Source organism: Ambystoma mexicanum, chromosome 6p (assembly GCF_040938575.1).
Source record: "Ambystoma mexicanum isolate Mex_15411 chromosome 6p, UKY_AmexF1_1, whole genome shotgun sequence".
Taxonomy (NCBI): Eukaryota; Metazoa; Chordata; class Amphibia; order Caudata; family Ambystomatidae; genus Ambystoma; species Ambystoma mexicanum.
Window position 1 is genome coordinate 740,533,662 of NC_090935.1, and position 24,175 is coordinate 740,557,836.

The 24,175-nt window shown below is 47.2% G+C and overlaps 1 protein-coding gene and 1 long non-coding RNA gene across 7 annotated transcripts in view; one reads left to right on the forward strand and one right to left on the reverse strand.

Annotated features, from left to right (window-relative positions):
• The window catches only part of LYSMD3 (LysM domain containing 3), a 52,801-nt gene extending 34,946 nt beyond the window's left edge, over positions 1-17,855 (reverse strand). The window contains exon 1 of one of the 4 annotated variants that reach the window (XM_069627621.1): positions 17,760-17,855. The gene's annotated coding sequence lies outside the window, so the exon portion shown is untranslated. Of the gene's footprint in view, positions 1-17,064; positions 17,643-17,759 lie in introns of those variants that run through there. The other 3 variants (XM_069627622.1, XM_069627620.1, XM_069627619.1) reach the window with 3 other exon arrangements.
• LOC138511749 (uncharacterized) overlaps positions 10,097-24,175 on the forward strand; it is a 114,498-nt gene continuing 100,419 nt past the window's right edge. Inside the window, exon 1 of one of the 3 annotated variants that reach the window (XR_011280672.1) lies at positions 10,097-11,481. This is a non-coding gene — a long non-coding RNA (uncharacterized lncRNA). The remainder of the gene's footprint in view (positions 11,482-24,175) is intronic. The other 2 variants (XR_011280670.1, XR_011280671.1) reach the window with 2 other exon arrangements.

A 24,175-nucleotide genomic window follows, 5' to 3' on the forward strand; every position in this document is an offset into this window, starting at 1 on the left:
TCTGCATTGGACATTAACCTCGGCAAGTCACTCGGGACACGCCATCCTCCCCGGTACATCTAATATGACCAAATTAGGGCTCCATTTCCTTAGCCCTATCACAAGGTTTTTCACTAACTACCTCAGAGCCCTGTACCTCCTGCTACCGCCACACCCTTGATTCCCTCCCTTTTGCCAGGCAGGGTTTTTTCTTTGGATGGTACCATCTTAGACAGAGTGCACTTGGGGTACATAGGGTGATCGTGACACCGTTGCGCCCATCATTTGGACGCACTTAACTTCCTATTGCCTTCTCCTGACTCAGGAGGGCACTACCTTTGGACCTAGTAGCTCCAGCCACTATGAATACACTGATCTAGGGTCCAATCTATGCCCCTATAACGCGACACCATTTATGCACATTGCAACCCTGTTTTTACTTTTATTTGGAGGCACCCCCGCGCCTCTTAACACGCATCATAGATAAGGAGATCTCCGTCTCCATTCGGTACCCGCGCTCGGGTGCCTTAATCAACCTCTCGACTGTATGCTTACAGTGGTTGCCATACCTACGTGCCTTGGTGAATGTGCATGCGTCATGGAGAAGCTTTTACTCTCCCACACATGCGCAGTCAGTTAACCGATACAGCTCAACCGGCAACTGCTAGCATTACACAGCAGTCACCAACCATGGCAGCTGCGCCTCCTCGCAGTATACCCAGTCGGATCCATCGCCTACCTGTACTGTAGCACACAGGCAAGCTCGTGCTGATGCACTAATGGCCCCCTGATCACACACAGCTGCGTGTACTAGATCCAAGCTAGTATGGCTTTCGTTTTCAATTACAATTGAATTTCTGCTTTCATTTCAGCAGAACGTTGCCGTCTGTCTGCAGCGCCTTGCCAGCCCAGCATTCTACGCCCTGGAACTACTATGGCTAGCCCATTTTCGGTTCGCCATTGAGAATGGACATTAAGGTACATAGTGTCTGTACTTTTACAATGTCTGCAATTTCATCCAGCGAGGCACGTTCCTTGAATCCTCATGTTGCTTATGCAGGCACATCTCTTTTTCATTTTTTAGTGCCCCACTCCCAGCATTGGGTTAGAAGGACCTGTAGCAGCTTTTCTACCATGGTCCCCCACTACTACAAATTCATTCACTAAACCAGAAGGCAACTACAGCTGTTGCCACCATTGTTAAAGGTTAGTGTAAGAACGGAATTGTCTTTTCTAGACATTATTTTTATCTTTTTAAGTCTGTGTACATACTTCATTGTCACTCATGTTGTGACTCATACTCATTAGAATACTTCAACACATTGCTCCCTTGTTTTACTTACCCTCCCCTCTGCTTCTTGCAGGGGATTCTACGCTTTGGCTCCAGAAGAAGGCTCTTTAACTGCATACGCCGAAACGTCTGTGAACCCTGGCACCAGTTGATGCCCTTTTCTTCCACCCCGCTTGGGGTCTATGATTCACCTTCCTGACGTCGACCCATAACAACGTTAGCCTGGCTCTAGTAGACCTCCTCAAGGTCCTATCTCCTAGACAAACTATATTGGCTATACCTTTGCTAGGAAGACAGAAAACTATACAAAGCTTGAGTGTCGGTCAAAGACACTACCACACAGTATCTGTTGCTCCATGTGAGGTGCAGATATGTGCGCACCCCCACTATTTTGATACTTGTTATTTTGCTTTGTATGGATTTACAATGTTTTGCACTGAACGGCCAATCTGCATGAATCAATGCCTTTTGGGAATTTCCTTTCTTGTTTAAATAGTCCAATCTGTTGTGACAACATTGTAATCGTTTGTACTAATTTAAACATGGTGCAGCTTGCATTGTGATCCGTGACCCCTCTTTTGTGTCTCCACTTACGTTGTTCACATTTTTATACGTTTATGTCTATGTTCAATGGAGTAACTTGCAGACTCATGTAGAGGGTATGAGCTGTGCCTAACCTCTTGTTGAATCTAAATGGGTCAACTATTGACCACAGATAGACTACCTTTAAGAAAATCTAGAAAAATATTAAAAAGAGTGTCAGCAATATGCAAAACTGACCTACATTAACTATATTGAGTGTCTAGTTGTATTTCACACAGCAGCGCATTACATGGCAGTAAAATAGTATGTTGCTTGTTTGACGTATATTTGATTAAACCTGCATTTGAATGAGTTGCAATTTTTGACAGGCAGGACCTCTCCCTGTTTTCAGTTAGCCAATCCCTTCACAATGTCAGGAGGAATTCAGTCCAGTCTGATGGCGGCTGGGAGCAATAGGGTTCTCGGAGATCAAGGGCTCTGTACAGGTATCTGCTGACCTCACAGCCCCCCAGAAGATTAAATGTATCTAGTGGTGGAACCAGAGTGCTCTACGAAACTCCAATTCACCCTTAAAATACTATTGGTAGTTATCTTCAGCCTGGGTTGCACACAAAGTGGGCACACACACACTGAACTAATAAAAAGAACAGAATCAGACAGCCATACTGAGATGCCCAATGCTCAAGTGCAAAACCACTATCTTGATTGGATGGAAAGGCTGGTGGTGCGCCACCAAACAATCACTATGTGCAGTGAATACTTCTACTTAGCATGAATATTAACAATTTAATGCAGGGAGAGGGTTTGACCTCCCCCACTATAACTTTATCACTGTGTATCCAGAGATACAGAAGGAGCAGTAGTATGCCAATACCAGCATGGGCGGTTTCCTTCATAGGATCTGATGACAGTGCAGGATTCATTACATTCAGTTTCAATGACTGGAGACGTGGCTCAATACCAGTTAAGATTAAATTCAGTTGTTGTGTTCACTTGTCCCATTTTATAAAACACTTACTGTTTTTGATTGTTCCCTGCGGCTTTACCTGGGTCTTTGACCATTTGTGTGAACAGCAGCCTGCAGCCCTTTCCCACATGCTGTCCGATGGTAGCACATAAGGCTCTGAAGAGACAAATATTTTCTCTTTTGTTTGCCATGACTGGGCACATGTACTAGCTGGGCAGGCTTCATAGGGGAGGTTTGGGACAATTTGATTGTTTCCACGTATCAATTACACAATGCAATAGAAGATAAAAGAAGAAATGAGAGGGAAAAGTTGGAGGGAATTAAGGGCACATGTAGGAGGGAGGCAGAGGGCACATACCAACATTAAAATCTGGGTTGCTTGAAGGAAACGGCCAACAGGCAAAAGTACCATTAGGAGTCCGTTTTTGGCATTTCTTAATTAACTTGGAGGTGTACTATGCTGTAAAATGTCTTTTATGGACCGTTAAGCAAAATCATGTGCAGTACCCTTCTGGAACACTACACACAATTAAGACTACAAGTGTAATGTTACACTCACCTGGCTCCCACAGGGGCGTCGATCTGAACTGGACAGCTGCGGCCTCCACCAATGTGGCGTGTAAGGATATTTGACGTGTTACAGCACAGAGTACAGCACTACTGCACAGGTAGCAATTTTTTTTTTGATGCAGCACCACCACACGGGTGTGGTGCATTGCTATATGTGTTGCCAGATTAACATGGACATATAAGTAAAGACAGGCTATTCAGTCAAAAACGATTTTTACATATAAGATGCAAATCTATTTTTACAGTTAAAAGCACACGTGCACATTCAAAAATGCACACTATTTTTCACCTGATGGTGTGGTGCAAGAGACACATTTGAAAATTAATAACTAACCTTATTAATAACTAACCTGACTAATAAAACTGCATTTAACATAACCCACTAATGAAAATGTGTCTCCACTGCAGAATTAGGCCTACTCTGAAAGTGAACTTTTAAACGCACATTCATTTTTTTTTCTTTTTCTCTGCTGCTCTGTCCACATAACTACAGGAAGCAAAGGACTCGAAGGAACAGGAAATCAGTTGGTTACAAATGGTTACTGTAGAAATGAGCCATTGTGTAGTGAGGGAGGAGATGGCATGATTGATTCTGATTGGAGCAGCGTCATAGCAAGTATCATGCTAAAGGCAGTGATTACAGTTTTGCTGGGGAAGCTTGAGGAGAGGGGGAGGACAATCGAGATTTGGCAGAGCTGGGAGAAGGACCTGTTTCCTGGCTGAAGCATTCCTGCTGCAAAAGCTGAGAATTCCAGGCAATAACCCCGGTTTGAGAACGAAAGACGCTTGTTTTCACTGGGGTTAATCTTCAAGGGAGCCAAATTCAGAAAGAGAACAGCCGGAGAAAACTCATGCTGAACAGATAAGGTAATTACAGAAGTGTGGGGGCTGAGTGTGTACGAGAATATTCAGTCAGTGTAGGAAAGGAGATTCCTGTGCTTTACTCACGTGTTTAATGTTGCAAATTGAGTTCTTGTCTCCGCCACTCTCTTTTCAGTGTATCACAGATAATGTTGTTACTGTGCTATTTTATTTATTTCTGTAAAGAGTGAGATCGTGTTTAAATGCAACTTTTATAATACACAAAAATATTTGAAAGCAGGACGGGTGGTGTGTTTCATATTTACCAATACAGTGCTGATGATGTGGGGAGATGTTTAGACAGTGCAATTGTCATTTTCAAGGTAGCTAAACATCAAATTTGGCTGCAGCCGTGTGCACAATGTAATTCAGTATGAGCAATTATAACTAACTGTGTGTGTTGTAGTTTGTCGGAGGTCTATGAGTCGGCAAAAAGGGAGGGCCGGGACATAGTTCACTACCGTATATAAGATAGTGAAAATACCACATGATAGCTCGCTGCCGTAGATAAGACGGAGAGAAATTGCCCATGGTGGCACACTAAAAATGAAAATGTGGTGTTCCTGAAATGAAAGCCTGAGGTCTCTCTAGTGATTACACGAAAAATCTAAACAAAAATAAGGGGTTCTGGATATTGGGGCCACAAATAAAACAATGGAATTATGCTCACCAAAATACTACCAACCACGCATACCAACCACGCATACCAAATACGCATGTCTGTGTGCTGAAATAATGCATGTCCACTGTATTATTGTTGTACATGGCCCAATCTGAATACAAGAAGTGATTGTTGCCAAGTTATTTTTCGGCGGTAAGAAAATACCGTCAGGCCCCAAATCTCCACAAAATACCCTACAGGCGCGTAGTGCCGAGATGACGGACTGAACTGGCCCACCTAGCTTCGTTTGCTTGGCCCATAGGAATATTCTTCTGCAAATGGAGAAAGGGAATTAACCACCCGTGGAGTCGAGCGTTAACCCTACCCCACTCCCGCTGTTCTCCCCACTGATCACCTTTGATGTCCCCTCTTATAGTCTCACCTGATGGTTTGAAAAGATGAGCTCTCCATCCTGCATTGAGCGCAGGGGCGCGTTGATGACCAGTTGCTTCACTGGCTCGAAGGAATTGGTGAGTTCCAGAACAATATTGACTCTGAGATTCCCGGCAAGACGCCGTAAGTATGTAGTTTGTAAGAGTTCAAATGTCTGACTTTAACTCTTGTCCGATTCCTTGCAGGTTGCAGCTTGACCCTGGCGAAGAGTTCCTCGTGGCAACCGGTAATATTCAGGTAAGGATTTGTATTATCCAACACAGTTCAATAAAATAATGTCAATATGTAACCTGTTGCTTTCTCCCTTATTCAGGCGCTGAGAGAAAATATGAAGTCTCGGGGAATAATGCCTCCGGCGGTAAAATCAAGTAAGTCTATTGTGGTGAGGAGGTTTCCCCTTGTTTGTCCCTTTGTTTCACCTTGCTGTCCTTTTGTTTCCCCTTAGGGGCCGGGGTTCGGCGAGGATGCAGTGGAAGCTGCGCCGACCCGTGAAGAGGAATAGTACCCCCGGTGGTAAATCAGGTAAGTCTATGGGGGGGTAACTAATATTGCCTCTGTGTATTCCCTTGGCTCACCTTGCTGTTCTTGTCTTCCCCTTAGGTGCCGGAGTACGGCGGGAGCATGCAGAAGGATGCGGTGGAATGTGAAGATGCTGCAAAGGCCGGTGAGTTCAGCGCGGCGCTGCTGCAGGCGAGGCGACGCGCATAAAATAACTTTTCTTCCAGCTCGAAGGCGCGATGGATCGGGAATTCAGGTAAGGATCAAAGGTATTGCTCTTGGTCTAACCTTTTCTCCTTCTCTCCCCTTTTTCCTAGGAGCTCCGGACTCGAGGCGGGCGTGGCAGAAGACTGGATGCAGACTTGCAGGCACAGTGAGCGTTACGCTGCTGGATGCAGAATAACGCGAAGCGTGTGCTGCTCTTCAGGCGTGGTTTAAATAGCCCCCAAAGAAGTCCCAGGTAAATAATCCACCCCAGCCCCACCCGAGTAAAAAAAATTGTCCCTTAGGTAAAGTAGTCCCTTCCAAGCCTCCTTTGGCTTGGAGCTCTTGCAGCATGGTCTGCATCAGGTGAGTTTTACTCTATGAGCCTGGTGCCTATGGCTCCAGGACTGACTCTCCATATGAGCCTGGCTCCATAGGTGCCAGGACTGAACCCAAATAGCCCCTAGCAGGGGTTGTTGGGTTTGCTTAGTATAACTTGATGCCTGCTTCCGAGGTTGCTGGACTTGGTCTGGGTCCCCGGGGGTAGGCATCATGGCATGCAAGTACAATGTCACCTTTGGTACAAGCCTGTATTACACAGTAAAGTGGTAGCGATGGCTGAGCAGCCAACTTATCTCAAGAGTAAAGTGAGAAGTTACACAAAGGACCAACAAATACAGTGATTCAAACAAACACTTACTCAAGGTTTCTTAGTAAAAGAATATACATTTATTTACACAGTCAGTTTGATATTGAGCTGCTCTTGCTAGTGTAATGTTTTCACACTAATAAACCACAAATACACAACCGATAAGTAGGCAGTGGGAGCAAAATGGCACTTCAGGTACTTCAAAAGGGGTAAAAGGAATAGCACAAATACTTGCATAGGCAGGGCAAAGGGTTTCAGTAAACTACAACCAGCAATTCAGTTCATAGGCCTGGGCCAAAGTCAATGGTTCAGAGTCTTTGTATTGGATAGCACAGTTCTGGCAGAAAACAGTCAAGTCTTTGCCATGGTTTTTAGAAGAATTTGGCTAGGCAAAAAGTTTGACGAATGTTTAGGGAAGGACACCTTCGAAGTTGGGAAAGTTCCACAAACTTTCACAATGGCCGAAAAGATTTCCGGACCGCGTTTGCACAGTACCTTTAAAATTGAAGTGCTGTAGCTGAAGCAGTTGTTCCTGGCAGTTCGAGCAGATCTCGCTGTTCCCGAGCTTCAGTCGTGGGGACAAGAAGGAGGACGTCGGGAGGTTCCTGCACTGCCCATGGATGAGGCCAAAAGCTTAGCAAGACGTCAGTTTAAGGTGCAAGTGCCTTAAAGTCCACGAGCTGGTTTCCTTCCCTCTGGCTATCCGGTTTTCAACAGCACACTGTAGAAAATTCACCCAGTTGGGGACGGTGTCCAGGTGGCTTGCGAGTTGGTTGTTACCACCAAACTCAAGGGAAGACGTTAACCATGAAGGGCTTCTCTGTCGATGGGAGTATCAGGCAATTCGGACCTGCAGCAGGGCTTCACCGGTCGTCCAGGAGTTGCAGCAGTCCTCTTCCTTCAGTTCGTCTTTGGTTCTTTCGTTCCAGTGGTTGACTATGCTTTCCAAGTCCCAGAGACCTGCTTTTAAACAGTTTCCCCTCCCAATTCATTCCAGCGTCACACGGACAGCCAGCCGGCCAATCACGCCAGAGTGCATTCAGGTCTCCTAGGAGACTAAGCACAGGGGGTTTTGGGCACCTCCCTCACATCCTGTCCATCCCAGAAACACTCATGCGCCAGGAGGGCTTCAGCACAGAAGCCCGCCAACGAACAGAAGGGACCAAACCCGGTTTTTCACGCAGAGACAAACACAAGAAGGACCTTTCCTAAAAGAAATGGCAAAAAAAGTCGACCAGAGTCTGTTTTTACAGATAGGTCTGGGGCGCCATATGGAAAAACATGGCTGACCCGGTTTTTAGCCACCATTGTTAGCGGTCGGGAAAAATCAACAGATAACAATCAAAAGGTTTTTGGGCTAGGATAGGCCACGATATATTTAGGCCTAGATACATGTTCTAGCCTATATTGACAGCAAGAGCAAGGGCCACTGTAGGATTTCGTTGCTAACTCGACAATGTGGCATTCGTGGCCAACTAGTGCCAATCTCTTATTGAGCCAACCTTTAAACTGTTGATGCACATTATTTACTGAAGTTTGAACAAAACCAACGCCCCATTCAGCATGCATGGTTTGGATTTTGCCAGGCGTCCCCATAGATTTGCTATTCTCAATTTGCTCAAAGGCTCGCACATATGAGACAACAATTGGTTTGTTTTCTAGTCTCACAAGTTTATCATAACCCATAACAATTCTGATAAATTCAGAATCGATGCACTTCACGTCAAATTTGAGATACAAATACTCAGCCGATATGTTTCTAGGTAGCCGCATGAGCTTGCAAAGCAACAAGGATTCAAGCGTCCACAAATTTATAGCATGTCTATGTCCCCAAATTTCAGCAGCATACAAAAGCATCGCACAAATTTTGGTTGTATACAACATTAGGACAGTATAGGCTGAATAGCCATTGTTTCTACCTATAAAAGGCACTGACGCACTGGCCGATGCTAGGCATCTTACTTTAATCAATAGCCATTGCCGCCCATCTTAGTTTGTCATCTGCTAAGACGCCTAGATATTTATAATATTAAACTTGTTCAAGCGTCTCATTATTCAAATGCCAAACCATTTTTATTTTAGATGTTTTACTGAGAAAATCAAACTTTTAGTGATGTTTATCGTGAGCCCATTTAATTTTGAACAGCCAGTGCGTCCAATAACCTCTGTAGGTCTGAAGGGGTATAATCCAACAACAACAAATCGTCAGCATAAACCAACCACCGCACAAGGGAAGCGCCTACTCATAGGGAAGGTTCATGGTATCATCAAGACCTGTTACATGCTTGCTAAGTATAGGTTAAACAGGGTTGCTGCCTCCATACAACCCTGCTTAACACCACAGCTTGCTGGTATTAATGCAGACAATGTTCCTTTTGCATCTAATCTGATAAGTACAGATGCGTCTGTATACAGAAGCATTAACATTTTTAATAGACCCAAAGGAATGTTCCATTTGCTTAACTTCTTCCATAGGTGGTTTCTGAGGACCGAATCAAACGCTGCTGAGAAGTCTATAAAAGGTGCAGTAGACGCTCGACTCTCCAATCTCCTTTTCCAGGCATATTCAATTTCTGAAACAAGTATAACAAGGTTGTGTGTGGTGCTAGACTTTTGCCTGCACCCAATTTGATTTGTTGGCAGAATGCCATTGGCACTAATCCAATCATTCAATTCAAATAACAAAACCTGTGCAAATATCTTTGATGGGATATCCAGCATTGCTAGCATTCTAAAATTGCCAGGATCATTTCATGCACCTTTTTTGTAGACTGAGAATGTGACTAACCTTCACAAGTTTTGGGTATCACACCAATCACTCCAATTTCTGTGAAAAGCACGTGGAGGGCGGCTACCCACAGTTTTGGGGCTAGTTTCAATATTTTGTTGCACACGCCATCAGGACCTGTGGCCCGCAAATTATTCAATTGCACATTAATTCCAATACTATCTTGAACACAAGACCAACTATTGCAAGGTGATGGGAATGCCTCACCATTGCATTCTTTGCATCCTAATGTGGATGCAATATGAGATGTTCATCCTTTTTCAATAATGCAATTTATAGAAAGCTTTTTTTTTTGCACTACGGATCACTTGCAATATACCAGTTGAATTACATGACTGTGCCAGAAGGGCAATTTTTTTCCAGCGCTTGATTTCACAACTGTGCAAATAGTGTCACAGCCAGCATCTATAATCATTTTTAATGGATTTTACCTTGGATGAGACACACTCAGAGGTGAGTCCTATTTCAATATGAGAGGTCGCTACGCATAATCTTTTATGCTTTACTGATGTAGCATCTACTTCGTCTCACCTTATTAGATTTTTCTAGGATGGATTTCTATGCCCTTTGCTCTTGGACGTGGTTACGAATAGCGGCCACCATTTCACAAAACATGTATTATGCAATTGCTACCATTATTACTGGCAGACAGGCTCTCTGATATAAACACATGTATTATGTTAGTAACCACTGTATTCGCTACGTGGCCCTGATTGCAGAAGTGCCTCCAGAATCGTATAGGTGCTGCTGACTGGCGCGGTGCCGGAGGGAACTCCGGGACACCGCCGAGACGTGCGCCACGATTGCTGGGCCAGATCGAGACAGATCCAGAAGCAGAGCAAAGGTACGGTGCACATGGTGGTCTCATGCCTGAAGGAAGGAGAAAGGAAAAACAGAGCAGCGGCCACAACCTGAACCCCTGTACTCATCTACCCCCCGCATCCTGACCGAAGAACACCCCCCCCCTTGGTGCTCCTCCTCGCCCAGAGCTCCCTCCGAGGGGCTCACCATAAAGGGGAGGGCCGGTGACACGCTGCCACTGCGCCAGAGCCCAAGAACGAGGGAAGCATACAGCGGTGTTCGGCGGATGGCCTGTGCGGTGTCTGGTCTGCTCCCCTCCCTGGACACATAGGCGGCTAACTACCATAACCTACAGTACGGGGCGGTAAGAGCGGAGTGGACCGCACACTGTGGATCGAGGCTCTGGGACAACGGGTGGCCATGTTCAGACGGACCGTGTCTGTCCCCACGCTGCACCGATCCAGGGGACAGGACAACACCCCCCCCCAGTTTGAGGATTCAACCTCAGAAGACAGGGGATGTGGGTGATACAATCGGCCTGAAAACCAACTCCAACGCGAGAATAACCAATGCGACACGAGAGCACCGAGACCAGGTTAGTCGAACGCCAAACCTCCTCCGTAATAAGAGTGAGTGGGACATCCTTGGGAGGTCAGGGCCTCCCCCTCACCCAAAATTTTTAGGTGATACAGACTACGTCGGTGCCCAAAGAAATGGCGGATCTATCGTAACGGAATTGGCGGGCGGTGGAGGACCCCAGGAGATCCTGGGAAGATTGCAAAGAGCGGAGTGCATAATCATCCATTAAACTCATATCTGACATCCAGGCCGTATCGCACCGACAGGAAGGGGTGACAACTGGCTAGCCGGGCTGCAACTCGCATCCATCTGTACCACCTGGGGTGGGAACTGGCACTGCACTCTGACAGTCATACTGTACAGCCCTCCTGGGAATCGGCACCCCCACCTCTCCCGCCTGTACTGATACTATCCTCCTCGCTTTGCTAGACACCTAGCACCGGGCCTCCTAGGGGGAAAGTGATATTGGCCACCCCCGATTGCACTTGGGTCACTGGCGACGACCCAACTTCAAACATACCAACTCCACGGGTAAAAACCCACGGACACCCCTACGCACCACAGACAAACTTCGGTGAAGCAGAGGATCACAGTACACTTGGCCCCCTCTCGACTACGGTACATCAATAGAGCGCATAAAGGAAAATGATCGCCTCGTCTCTACTTACAATGCCCATATCGACTATTTACACAAGAGGTATATTGTTAACAAATACATAGTCGATGGTAGACACAGAGCGTTCATCAACGCACGTGAACGCCATTTTAGAGTCGCTCATGGTTCGCCCATTTAACATTGTTCAACTATGCTGTAGCATTTATCTTGCTCCATAGCTTTCCTCGTTTATTTGTTTTACACGATGGAATAGGGGATGACGTATGCTTGTTAAAGTGTTCACTGACGCCTCCTACCGCATTCATTTTTGCGTTAAAAAAATCGCCAACAATCCATACCGGGTATTTATGTCCATATATATGGAGGATATTATCTACCACTCTTGTATTTTCTTTAGTGGCTATCATATTTGGAGGATCATAAATGTTTACTAGTAGTATCTCTGTCTTTTGACAAGATATCATTGCGACCAATACATTTGATGTAGATTCTCCTATTATTGTTGCTACCGAGGGGGGATCTTACAGATATCATTAAACCACCTTTTGGCCCTTTTACCGCTAACCGTTGTATTGTACAACACCCGTCAAACTGGATAATGTCAGTACACCAAGTTTCCTGCAGTGTCAGAAATATATTATCTAGTATGGATACTAAACCCTCAATATCAAATAGATGGGCATGTCCCCTAGTATTCCAAGTGTATAACAAATCAACATCATCGATATTCAGACATGAAATGGGACTTAAAAGATAACGGGAGCCACTGACAATATCCAATGTTAGACAACTGTTGGCTGTCAGCCCTGGGGTCTCTACTTAATATTAGCTACTGCAATCACATTCCCAATGGCATTCATTTCCTACTTGCTACCTTTTACACCACAAGGGATTACATCATCTCGAACAGCTACCACAGGAGCCATTTGTGACCTGTGGATTAGTAACCTGTGGGCATAATTTATGTGACTGCTGGGAGCGTGGTTTTATGATTGGTATCAGACACCACTTTGCATGTGTGACCCAGTCTTAGCAAATTAACTTCATACTTCATTACATATTGTAAGGTTGTTTCAGTGAAAAACCAGACATTTGTAATATATGCTGCAGCCACTTCAACCTGATCAACAATCTCTATATCACGTGAAGTAATAATTCTTAAAAAGGTACTACAGAATGCAATACACACAATACAGCAGCTCTGTTTAATGCCATCTGGTTAGCCTTGTGACAGACTTTGGTCATTTAACCTGTGGACCATTATCTAAAACATTAGTGTCATTTCCGACAGGTATATTTCTGCAGAAATGCTTGTGTGTATGCCATAGATGTGTTACAGTACTTTGAATCTTGGGGAGGGCTATATGCTCTCCAAATTCACCCCTCCCGAAACTTGAACCAGACAGTAGTACGTGGGCAACATCAACAGTTGGCAACTTGTAATTTCTTGATGTGCCACCGAAACTGCCAGATTAGTGCTATTTTGCCTAAAGAGATCTGATTCAGGCACCACTACAAACTGAGCTTTATCTAATTGTGGATCCTCTTTACTGTTCACCGGCACACTTTGCCCTGTCTTTATGTTCCTTGTGTATTTATGTAATTTAACCTTATTACTATACATAAAAGCTTGTTTTACTGATGTTGACTTGCGTTTCACCAACAGTTTGTTTCTTTTTGTATGGGAGGCTTTCCACTTGTATTCACATCCATGCATGCTGGATCTGTCTCCATCACCATGTCTGATTCCAATATAGTTGGCTCTGCAGTTCTACTTGGAAAAGTACAAGTACCACGATTGCACACTATCTTACGATCATGGTTCAGGTTTTTGTGTAGCAGTAGGTTTTGAATGTCCATATTTTGCTCCAAACACTTACATTTGGCAATTTGTGTTTTTAGCAAATTCTCAAAGGCATTGAACATATCATCAGAGGACATGCTTGTATCATCGACACTTATGCTTTCACTAGGGTCAGCGATAGCCTTGGACATGACTAGCTCATTCTTCACATGGTTACCCACGAACGCAAACACGGCTTTCTCTGACATTTTATCACACTGTCCAACAATGTGGTTGGATTGATATACAAGGACAACACTAGGGACAGTATTCACGCGATGGCTACCCATACAAGCAGACATTTTCTTTAAAATTCCTGGGGTGGATGTGACCTCAGAGGATGACATATCCATAATATTGCCATGGCATTCTATATCAGGTTCCTATAAGTCACAATTAGGCAAATAAAGACTGTCCATAGAGAGCAGAGTAGCATTTTCTCTGACATTGTGTACCATAGCCTGTACCCTATGTTTGCTTTCGTCCACTGGGGACACTTCTCCCTGTGCTGAGGACGCTTTAAAGCCCTTATCCAATGGCGTGTACATGTTCGGTATTCCACCTAAGCTACTACATGTTACCATACTCTGTTTTATTCCTGAGTATACAAGTCACACCGTCTAAGGACCCATATTGCCCACTCGCTCCGGTCCGCTGTGGCAATGTCGAACCAAACATAACATCTATTAGTTTGGAGCTTACACACCTTAGCTTGTTTGGCAAATCAACTACCAATTCTCTTGTGGCCATACTCTGAATGAATATTTCCCCCAAAAAATCATTCCCGGATGGGCAGTTCACCGTTTACATGATATACCAGATGTCTTGGAGTTTGTAATTATTTTTTGGGAGACATACGTCTTCCACGTAACGCCTTGTGCCGGCTTACATCTACCATCTTCTCGCCCATATTCAAACTCTTCAGACAAACTAGTATATGTGTAGCCCATTTAATCGGATCACACAATACAATCAACCCTACAACAGCACAATTGGGAATTCTGTCCTAGCGCACCTAAACACTGATAAAAATGCTGCCACCCAAAAACATGTTTGTAACTAAAAAGCAGCGGTAATCAAACCAAAGTGCACTTCCACGTACGGCATATGTTTTTTTTTTAGGATAGTCAACTGCTAACTTAGTAGCTTAATAACGCATTCTTACCGGGCTATACTTGTAGCCACGCATGACCACTGCATATGCACAATACTACTATAATAATGATAATAGTGTACCAGTAGTACACGTTTATCCGGTTGCACGGCAGGCTGCACAAAACTAAGAAGAAAATAAATGGTTCAAGGGTTAAAAGATGTGGCTGTGAATTCTAAACTTTCATGTAGGTCATGCTCAGCTGGGACTCGTATGCACAATAGTTTCTCTATTATTGCGGTCACTCGCTCATAATTTTAACCCTCAACGAACATGTACAGAGCCGGGCGACCCAGTGTACTTCCGGGCAGATTGACAAAGATATCGCTTCAAATGTATGCGTGCCCATACAAAACCTAGAAAACAGAGTGCCTTACCTCCCTCCACCCTAAACACTACCCCCCGAGCCGTCGAACAGCGACTTCCAAAAGCACGCGCTCTCCCAACATGTAGGGCTTCTGGGAGAAGGGGGTTGCATTACGATGATGGACTTTCAAGAGTACTCTGCCAGCAAACAGCGACTTTCCAAAAGCGTGGGAGTTCAACTTATTTAATATGAGTGGTGATCATTTTTGGAGGGGCGATTTGATGGAGTGGTTGCAGCACATATGATCGATTCAGAAACAGGTTGGCTGAAGTAGCATATAGATCAATTCGTTGTATCCGATTAGAGGCCACTTTCAACGTTTGAGAGGAGAGAAGGTCGCGATCAAGCATGTTACAGTTCTCAGCCTCCATGGTATCCGAAATATCAAAATATTCAATATTCTCTTCCTCATTAAGGGCCCTGGGGTTTCGGGGTTGTATCCCCTATAGACGATGTGTTGTCTTTCTCAGTATTAAAAACAATGAAAAGACGTTATCTTTGATTAACTCCAGGTCTGTCCCTTTTTGTCTGGACGGGCTATTTTCAACCTGAGACCAGGAGTATACCAAGGGTTGGAGGGGTTTTCAACTCTCTGAGCTTTCTTAGGCATGAGAGGAGCCCTTTTACTTCTCCTGACAGACCTAGAGCCTCTAGGAAAGGCTGCGGCCAACCCTGTTTATCCAAATTCATCCCTTTGGCAGCCACAGTGTTTAGTTTTAGCCATGCATTTTTTTTATTATCCCTAGCGTGTTTCAGAAGCATCTCTGAATGGCATTTCTTGGAGCGATTGGCAGATATTGACATCCTGCCGCACAGTGTAATTTCTAAACACATTTACAGACGTGGGTCGCATGACGACTGATGGCCTATTAACTGCTAGGGACACCTCATTTGTTAAAAGCTACTGGTGCAATTTGTAAAGGGAGCAGCATCTCTGATCTCACTTAAGTCCCGTTTATTATCTGCTGATCTTTGTACATATTGCTGCAAACAGCAAAACGTGCTTTAAGCAAAGTCATAAACTTAGGTGAAGAAGCATACACATGAATGGCGATTGCAGTAAATTTGGTGACTTTGCCAAGTCTGTGGATGGAATAGGGCAAGGGTCCTTGCTGCCAATTGTCTTTTCAGCCATGGTGGTAGCCCGATTCTGTGGGTTGGCCCCACCTGTAGGTTTAAGCACAGAGTTATTGTCGATCGAGTTTTCCACCGACAAATTGTGCTCAATGGCTGTGGAGCTATTAAGTCTTTTGGAGGAATCACTGGGGCGGGTTCACTACTGAATATCATATTTATTGGTTTGAGGAAAACTGTCATTTTGCCACGTTCCGGGTTTTCAGTCTCGTTTATATCTAAAATAAGGTGTGCAACTCTCGCAAGCAAGGATTTCGATTGGGCATTTAGCTTTGTTGTATTTCTCTTCTTCCTCGGCGTTGGGCTAACCACCAACACACGAGAGCATATGGCGCGATCTTTGGAGCGAAGCGAGTAGCTAGGTGGCCAGCAACATAAAGCAATCAGCACCAAGTCATGGGTGCTTGGACTTTGTTAGACTCATCAAAGGTTCAAGGACATAGCTTGCCCATAGTAGAGGGAAGAGCCTGGCGCGGCCCGGGCTCCAACAGGCCGATCCTGCTTTCGGGCAGTACCCCCGGAAGCCACGGGCCCCACCATGGCTGTTCAGTGAAGAGAGAATTAAAAAAGAAGCATTTTTTCCATTTTGCCTCTGCGCCACGTGGGCAAAATGGAAATAAAGGCCCATATATGAAAAAAAATAAACGTGGCACAGATGGTGGCTCGCCAGGCGCGTTTAATTTGTTTGGGGGAGCCAGGTATTTCATGGGCTCCTAGAGCCAGGCCTGACCACCAGGTTCGGCCGTACCCATGAAATCACTGGCTCCCCCAGCTCTAGCCCACAGTCACACTCTGCATAGGACTATATCCTTATATAATCAATCATCAAAACGGGTGGCAATGTGGAGCAGAGGCCCCCAGGAGGTTCAAAGGCGCCTGTCCTGAAGTCACCTCCAGGTAAGCGAGCTTTGTACCGCACCTTAGTAAGCTCGCCTACGCACTCCTTTCCACACATCTCAGGTCTCCCCTCCCGTCGGAGGAATAAGTGCAGGGTGAGCTGTAGGCTGAGTGAGCAAAATAAGCAGTCAGCCACGGAGGAAACCACTTGCCGCTTTCAAAAGCACATAAACAAAAGACACGTCAGCAGTTAAGATACAACTCAGTCCTCCAAGGGAATTTTGAATACAGATTAAAAAGTGCAGTAGTTAGAGTCGGCGTAGGTCTTACCTTATAGAGCATTGAGCATCGGGGACACCTGACCACAGGGGACGCGACCGCCAATAAGGCAGGGAAAAGGCTTCAGCGTTGCGGGGCTACCACGTCACAGGTCCCAGAAGGCTGACCCAGCAGCTGCGGAGCCCCCGGTCCAACACCGCCTAACACTTTGTCCAGTTTCGAGAGAGCCTGCCAGAAGCCGGCAAGCAAATAATGCCCATCGGCTCGGCATGAGTGCACTAAAGCGCAAAAGTAGCCACCTCCTAACTTGCCCAGCTGCCCACGACGACCTCAGGTGTATTAAGAAGAATCTGTCCGTAGAGCCCCCCTGATGACCCCGAGCAGCTCTCCAGCAACCGTCCACTTCCTCCTCCTTCGCACTAGAGGAAAGGACCTATCGAATCCACACGTCAACCCGTCATCAATTCACTGAGAACGACAAAGTAAAATGGGGGAGGGATAAGGAGATAGAGAGGATATTATTCATACACTGGATGCTTCAAACAAACTACAATGCTGCTTGCGCTTCCATAAACTCCCAAGCCAAAGCAGTGTAACAACGCAACTCCAAAATTCAGGAGTGGTGCTTAAACACAACCCTGCCCAAAGCAGGGTATGCCCACCAGGAAAGTAAGCACGGAACGGTGTAAAACGCGGAACAGGCCGGAACGGGCGAAACCCGTTCTGTTATATTTGGTATCCCGTACCGATCCGGTATCTCCTGGTCTTCGGCTGTCTTCGGATGATTGGCTGCATTAAGCCTGAGCCGCGTCCCCTCTTCTGAGCTGTCACAGACATAAGCAGCATAGCTCTCAACCATTTGTCTCGCAAAGGCGGGTGAAATCACCCGATTTTGTTTCTGGCGGGTGAGACGCCCATTGGAATGAATGGGCGTGCAGGAGGCTTGGCGGGGTGAGTCAGCCCTTTGCAAGGCGGGTGAGTTGAGAGCTATGTAAGCAGCAGAGCACTGCGTGAGCTGCCTCCGTTGCTGTAATAGATAAAACACTGTTCATTCTGAGAGAAAGATTTGCATTAAAACGCAAGGCTGTGTTTGAGAAAGCCACTGATGTAAAGCTTTCTCTCAGAATAATAAACAGTGATTAATCTATACCCACAACGGAACGAAGCTCGGCTTTGCATACACTTTAACTTGTCATTAAAATACAAGGTTTCGACTGAAGCCTGAAGCCATTAATGACTCCTTACAGTTCATGAAATATCGAGCTGCGCTTTGTGGTAATAACAAGACAGTTACATCTTATGAAAAGCCTCCCTATATTATCCTGTAAGTGGAGTATTCAGCATTGCAAGATGTGGTGAGGGGTGTGGCACTGGCCCTGTAGGGGCGCGCATGCGACGGGGTGACGTTGACTCCGTCGTGTGCCTCGTATAAATAAACGGGCGTTGCCGGTGGCGTCAGAACCACCGTGGAACCCACACGAGTATCATCTCTGTCTCCGTGTCTCTGTGCAACGGAGGGTGGGGGGCTCACGGGTAGCGGTAGTGGAACACCGCTAACAGTGGTGAAGAAGACCAGATCACTCCCCGGGACAGGCGGCGAAGTTCGCTCGTTGCGTAGATCATCTATGGTGAGCACATCAGGTGAGATCTGACCGCGGAGAGGGGAGAGACACACGTGGCTGGCGGCCATTTTGTTGAATAGGCCTTGGATGTCCATGGTTTCGGAACGAAGTCCCCGTGAGCCATCCAGGCCCAATATCTGGACAATCCAGTGGTGGACAGCCACTGGAACAGCAACGGGTCGTTTTCAGAGCGATTTATTGACGGTTTCACTGTTTTTCAACGAGTCGATGGGTGAGACTCCCAGGGAGGCCTGCTGGATGCCGATTGAGGCCTACCCTGCTTAAGTTTTGGACTCTCCATTTCTGCCTGATTGCCATTTCTGGGCGGCCTATGGATCGGGTCGAGAGACCATCTACTGAAGAAAGTGTTTAGCTGTGTCTGGTGGTGAGTTGTAGCCCCTTCACTCGGAGTTCGTTGGGGTGCCTGTGCGTTTGCCACCATGAGCCAACCTGCTGCAGCGGCGGCTGCGGCACAACAACCGGTTGCGCCCGCAATTCAGCCTCCGCCTATCCTACCGCCAAGACCTCTGCTCAAACCACCTGGCTCCCTACATCCGATGCCCGAGTTTGATGTCTCGGGCATACCATCAAGTCTGGGACAGAGGTGGAAGATGTGGATGGACAGACTGGAGATGTACTTCAGGGCCACGATTGAGACTAGCGACGACAGTAAGTTAGCTACTCTCCTGTATTCTGCAGGCCCGGCGGTACATGAGATATTTCTGTTCCTGCAGCCAGCGGATGGGTCGTTTGCGGCAGCAAAGGATGCGCTCCACAACCATTTTCTGCCGATGGCGAATGCAGATTATGAACGCTTCCTTATGGGGGCCGCTCGACAGAAAGACGATGAGACTCTTGATGTTTTCTATGGGCGGCTGCGGAGATTGGCGGCGCCATGTGCGTGGAACAACCCGGATGTTATGATTCGTAATCAGCTCATACAGGGGTGTGTCTCTGGCAAGTTGCGGCGCCAGATACTGCGAGAGCCTGGCATCACCCTTCCCCGCATCCTGGAGCTTGGACGGTGCCATGAAGTGTCCGAGTTACGGGCTACTCGAAAGGAGGCAGGTGTGCGCCCCGGCAAGATGGAGGAGGTGTGCGCAGTCAGCAGGGGCCGTGGATCTAGATGCCCCATGAATACCCAAGGTCCACGACCACAAGCAACACACTCCTCATGTCTAAAATGTGGGTACGATCTCCCGCACCCAACGGAGTGCCCAGCTACGGGTGCGAAGTGCGGCCGGTGCAGGGGTGCGGACCATTTCGCCAGGATGTGCAGGACGACCGCCCCAAAGGTAATTCCCAGGGGGCCTGTCCGGGCTGGTTTCTTCCGCCCTCAGAGGGCGTCCAACGTTGCCCCGGTGGACCAGGGTGATGAAGGCGCACCTCAGGAGGGTGAGGAGGAAGAAGAAGATGAGGAAAATGTTTTCTTTGTATCCAGTGTGGGCATACTGGGAACCCACTCCAAGAGACAGCCCAGGTGCAATGTGTTGGTCAATGGGGACTCGATACCAATGCTAGTAGACACCGGGGCGTCAGTAAATGTGATGGCCAGACAGCATTACAACGCGATGTAGGCTCCGCCAACCCTAGCTCCACAGAGGGCAAGCATTTTCACCTTTGGAGGCGACCAGCCCATTCCCCTGGATGGTGTGTTCGTGGCAGAAGTGCAGTACAGCGAGTCATCCATCCGTGCCAGATTTTACGTCACACCAGTGAGCAACAAGGCAGAGGCCCTTGGCATTGTGAAATTCGCCTATTCGGTGTACCTGGACGATATACAAGTGCTCCTCCCCAAGCACACCTCCCTGTTTGAAGGCATTGGACAGTTGGTGGGTGAGCCTGTACGGCTTCACATTGATGAGTCGATCCAACCAGTGGCGCTGAAGCATCGGCGAGTACCGTTTCATCTTAGGGATCTGGTGGATCGAGAGCTGGATAACCTCGTAGGTTTGGGCATCATTGAGAAGGTTGAAGGCCCCACTCCATGGGTCTCGCCCATTGTCATCGCACGCAAGCCCAAGCAGCCAGACGCAGTGAGGATCTGCGTCGACATGCGACTCCCCAACAAGGCAATAAAGAGAGAGCGGCACTTAACTCCCACCATCGATGACATTATAGCGGAACTACAGGGGGCAAAGTTTTTCTCTAAACTGGACCTAAGGGCGGGGTATCATCAGGTGGTCCTCCACCCCGAGTCCCATTACATAACGACTTTCACCACTCATCGGGGTTTGTACAGGTACAAGAGGCTGAGTTTTGGGGTATCTTCCGCGGTGGAGGTGTTCCAGAACATTATCAGAGGGGCATTGGCGGACTTAGAGGGAGTCCTTAACATCAGCGATGACATCCTGGTGTACGCCAAGTCAGAAACGGAACGTCTGGCCAAGACCTTCAAGCACCTTTGTTCGTTGGGGCTCACCCTACACAAGGATAAGTGTGAATTTCTCAAAACCACGATTGAGTTTTTCGGATTTGTCTTCAAGGCGGATGGGGTGTCGCCTGATCCCTGGAAAGTGAGGGACATAAAAGAGGCTCGACCACCAGAGAATGTCGCTGAAGTAAGGAGCTTCTTAGGCATGGTCACTTATTGTGGCCGCTTCATTCGAAACCTGGCGTCCCGCTCAGAGCCGTTGAGGACTTTAACAAAGAAGGACACCGTGTGGCAGTGGGGGCCTCTTGAGCAAGCAGCGTTTGATGACACTAAGAGCGCTTTGGCGGCGGAGGACACCATGGCATTTTTTGATCCGAGCCTACAGACGGAGATTGTTGTGGACGCTAGCCCCTATGGCCTGGGGCGGTGCTCACGTAAGTGGGGAGTGACCAGGAGGTCCGCCCCATTGCCTATGCAAGCAAGGCGCTCTCCGACACCGAACAACGATACTCTCAAATTGAGAGGGAGGCGTTGGCGGTTCTGTGGGGCTGCAGGCATTTTCGCCTTTACATTCTGGGGCGACCTGTAACCGTGGTCACGGACCACAAACCTCTGTTGCCTATCATGGCTGGGTCTTCCTCCAGACCACCTGTGAGAATTGAGCGCTGGATGCTCGCGCTACTCGAGTATGGTGTATCATTAATATACCTTCTCGGGGCCAACAACGCTGCTGATTACCTCTCAAGACATCCGAGAGGGGGCTCTCACGAATCCACGTCAGCAGAAGAGGCTGACGAGTACGTGCGCCTGGTCGTAGAAACGGCCACCCCGAACTCCATTAACAAAGTGTTCAGGATCGCTCAAGGGAAAGGCAAGTGTTTACAGAGGGCACTGTATGTATTTCTGCGGGGTTACCGGACCACACCCCACTCTTCAACTGGTGTGGCACCTGCGGAGGCTTTATTCCAACGATGTCCCAGAGACGTCATACCTGAGGTGGGGGGTCGTGAACCGGCTGTCATTGACAATGAGCAAGTGGAGGAGGACAGACGGGCAAGAACACAGATGGAAAACATCCAAAGAGGTCTGAGACACCCAAGTATTGCCCTGGGGGATGAGGTGTTAGTGAGGAACCGCCCCCCACAGGGCAAACTGTCCCTCACGTATGAACCACCCCTGGATGTCGTGGCGGTGAAGGGATCTATGGTGACCGCCTCTGACGGGACGTCCTCAGTGACCTGAAATGCTAGCTTCTTCAAGAGGCCGGGTGAGCCGAGAATGGAAAGCACAGACGGCCGAGAGTGTGAAGAGGCACCGGACGAGGGTGGGGGTAACCCCCCCGCCATGGAGTCTCCTGCTCTGGGAGGAGCAAGCGATGGCACACGGCCAGAGACGGCGGCAGGAGGTACCCCTGCGAACAGGGCGTGGGAAACCTGCCCGTCTCACGGGCTATGTGACTGACTGAGCAAGAAGGCTTGTTGATGGACATGTCTATGCTGTTTGAAAACATCATTGGGAGGTCCAGGGTGGCTGTCAATAAATGGGGGACTATGAGGGTGTTATTGTGTGCTGTGAAATGTGTGATAGTTAGGTCCTCTCTTTTTCAAGTTCGTTGTTATGGAAAAGGAGGAGTGTGGGGCTGGTCCTGTAGGGGCGCGCACGCGACGGGGTGACGTTCACTCTGTTGCGTGCCTCGTATAAATAAACGGGGCGTTCCTGGTGGCATCAGAACCACTGTGGAGCCCACACGAGTATCATCTCTGTCTCCGTGTCTCTGTGCAACGGAGGGTGGGGGGCTCACGGGTAGCAGTAGCAGAACACCGCTAACAAGGGGGACAGCCACAGTGAAACTCCTGCTACTTTCCCCTCAAATGCAGTGCACACAATTCCAGGTTGTCTCATTCCCGCCCACAAACCACTCACCCCCGCCCCAATCTATTTTTTTGGTAACATTACTAGTGGCATCTCGCATTTTAACACAACAAAAAAACCGGCAGAATCATTACAGATGCAGGGAACTCATCTATTAGAGCTCTGTCCAGGCGCTATGGGGCAAAATACATGCACATCAACTAATTTGCATATGGATTGCACCAACAGAAATTACTTCTCAGAAAGCAAATGCAAGGAGCATCATCAGTCTTTGATACTTGGAGGCGCCGTGCAACTGACTTTAGAATAATTTGTCATAAGTAAGCCAAGTGGCAAATAATTTTGTGGTGCAAAATACCTAAATTGCACTGTTATATATGGAGCAAGTAAGGCTTTTCAAAAAAAAATAACAGCCTGATATATTAAAGCTTTGAAGTGAATCACAGTTTTAGTTTATATAGATATGTATTCATGTTTCCCTTTGCATTTCATGTGCTTAAATAATACTTTATTTATGGCAATGCCTTGGAAGCAAAGCACATTACATAAGAAACTACCCTTTCATTATTAACTTTAACTATACTATACATCATTATAGAAATATGTTGAGCAATAAGAGGATGGATTTAGTTTTATTGTCCCCATCCTGCATGCAAAGTCACAATAGCATCATGCAGATTAATGTGAGCCTAACAAACCCCCCTTCGATAAAGCCATACTCATTATTTCATAAAGCCTGCAACATTATGCAACCGTCTCACACCTGATCACTCCCTCCCATGCACATTTCTAATGGGACAAAAGTCCCTGCTAATAGTCCACCCTTCCTCCCGCAGTGCCTAATGGTTCACATTGAAATGCTCTATTGACACAGAGCAACTTGTGAGCCCCTCTGCTGCTGCCTGGAGCTCCTTGGGACATTGTCCTGGCAGAGGTTTTGGAAAGGGTAAGGTGTCCTGCTGCCAGGACAATTACTGTGCTGATCAGGAATTACTCAGCACACATTGTCCTGCCAGGGGCACACCTTTCCCGTTTGGGCACCTTCATTGAGGTGCCGGACAAGAGAGGTGGCCCACTGACGAAAGTCCCGGTCAGGCTCTCAAAAGAGCCTGTGGGGTGGCAATGTGCCCCCCCATCCCCTGCTCGGTACGCCACTGTGTCCAGGTGTTCTCCAGCCGATCAAGATATGAAGCTTTACAGTCCCTGGTGCCACATCTATGAGTTCATGAACCACCCTTGTGCATTTCACCCATCCTACTGATTGAAGGGCTTTAACACGCCACATAACACTTCC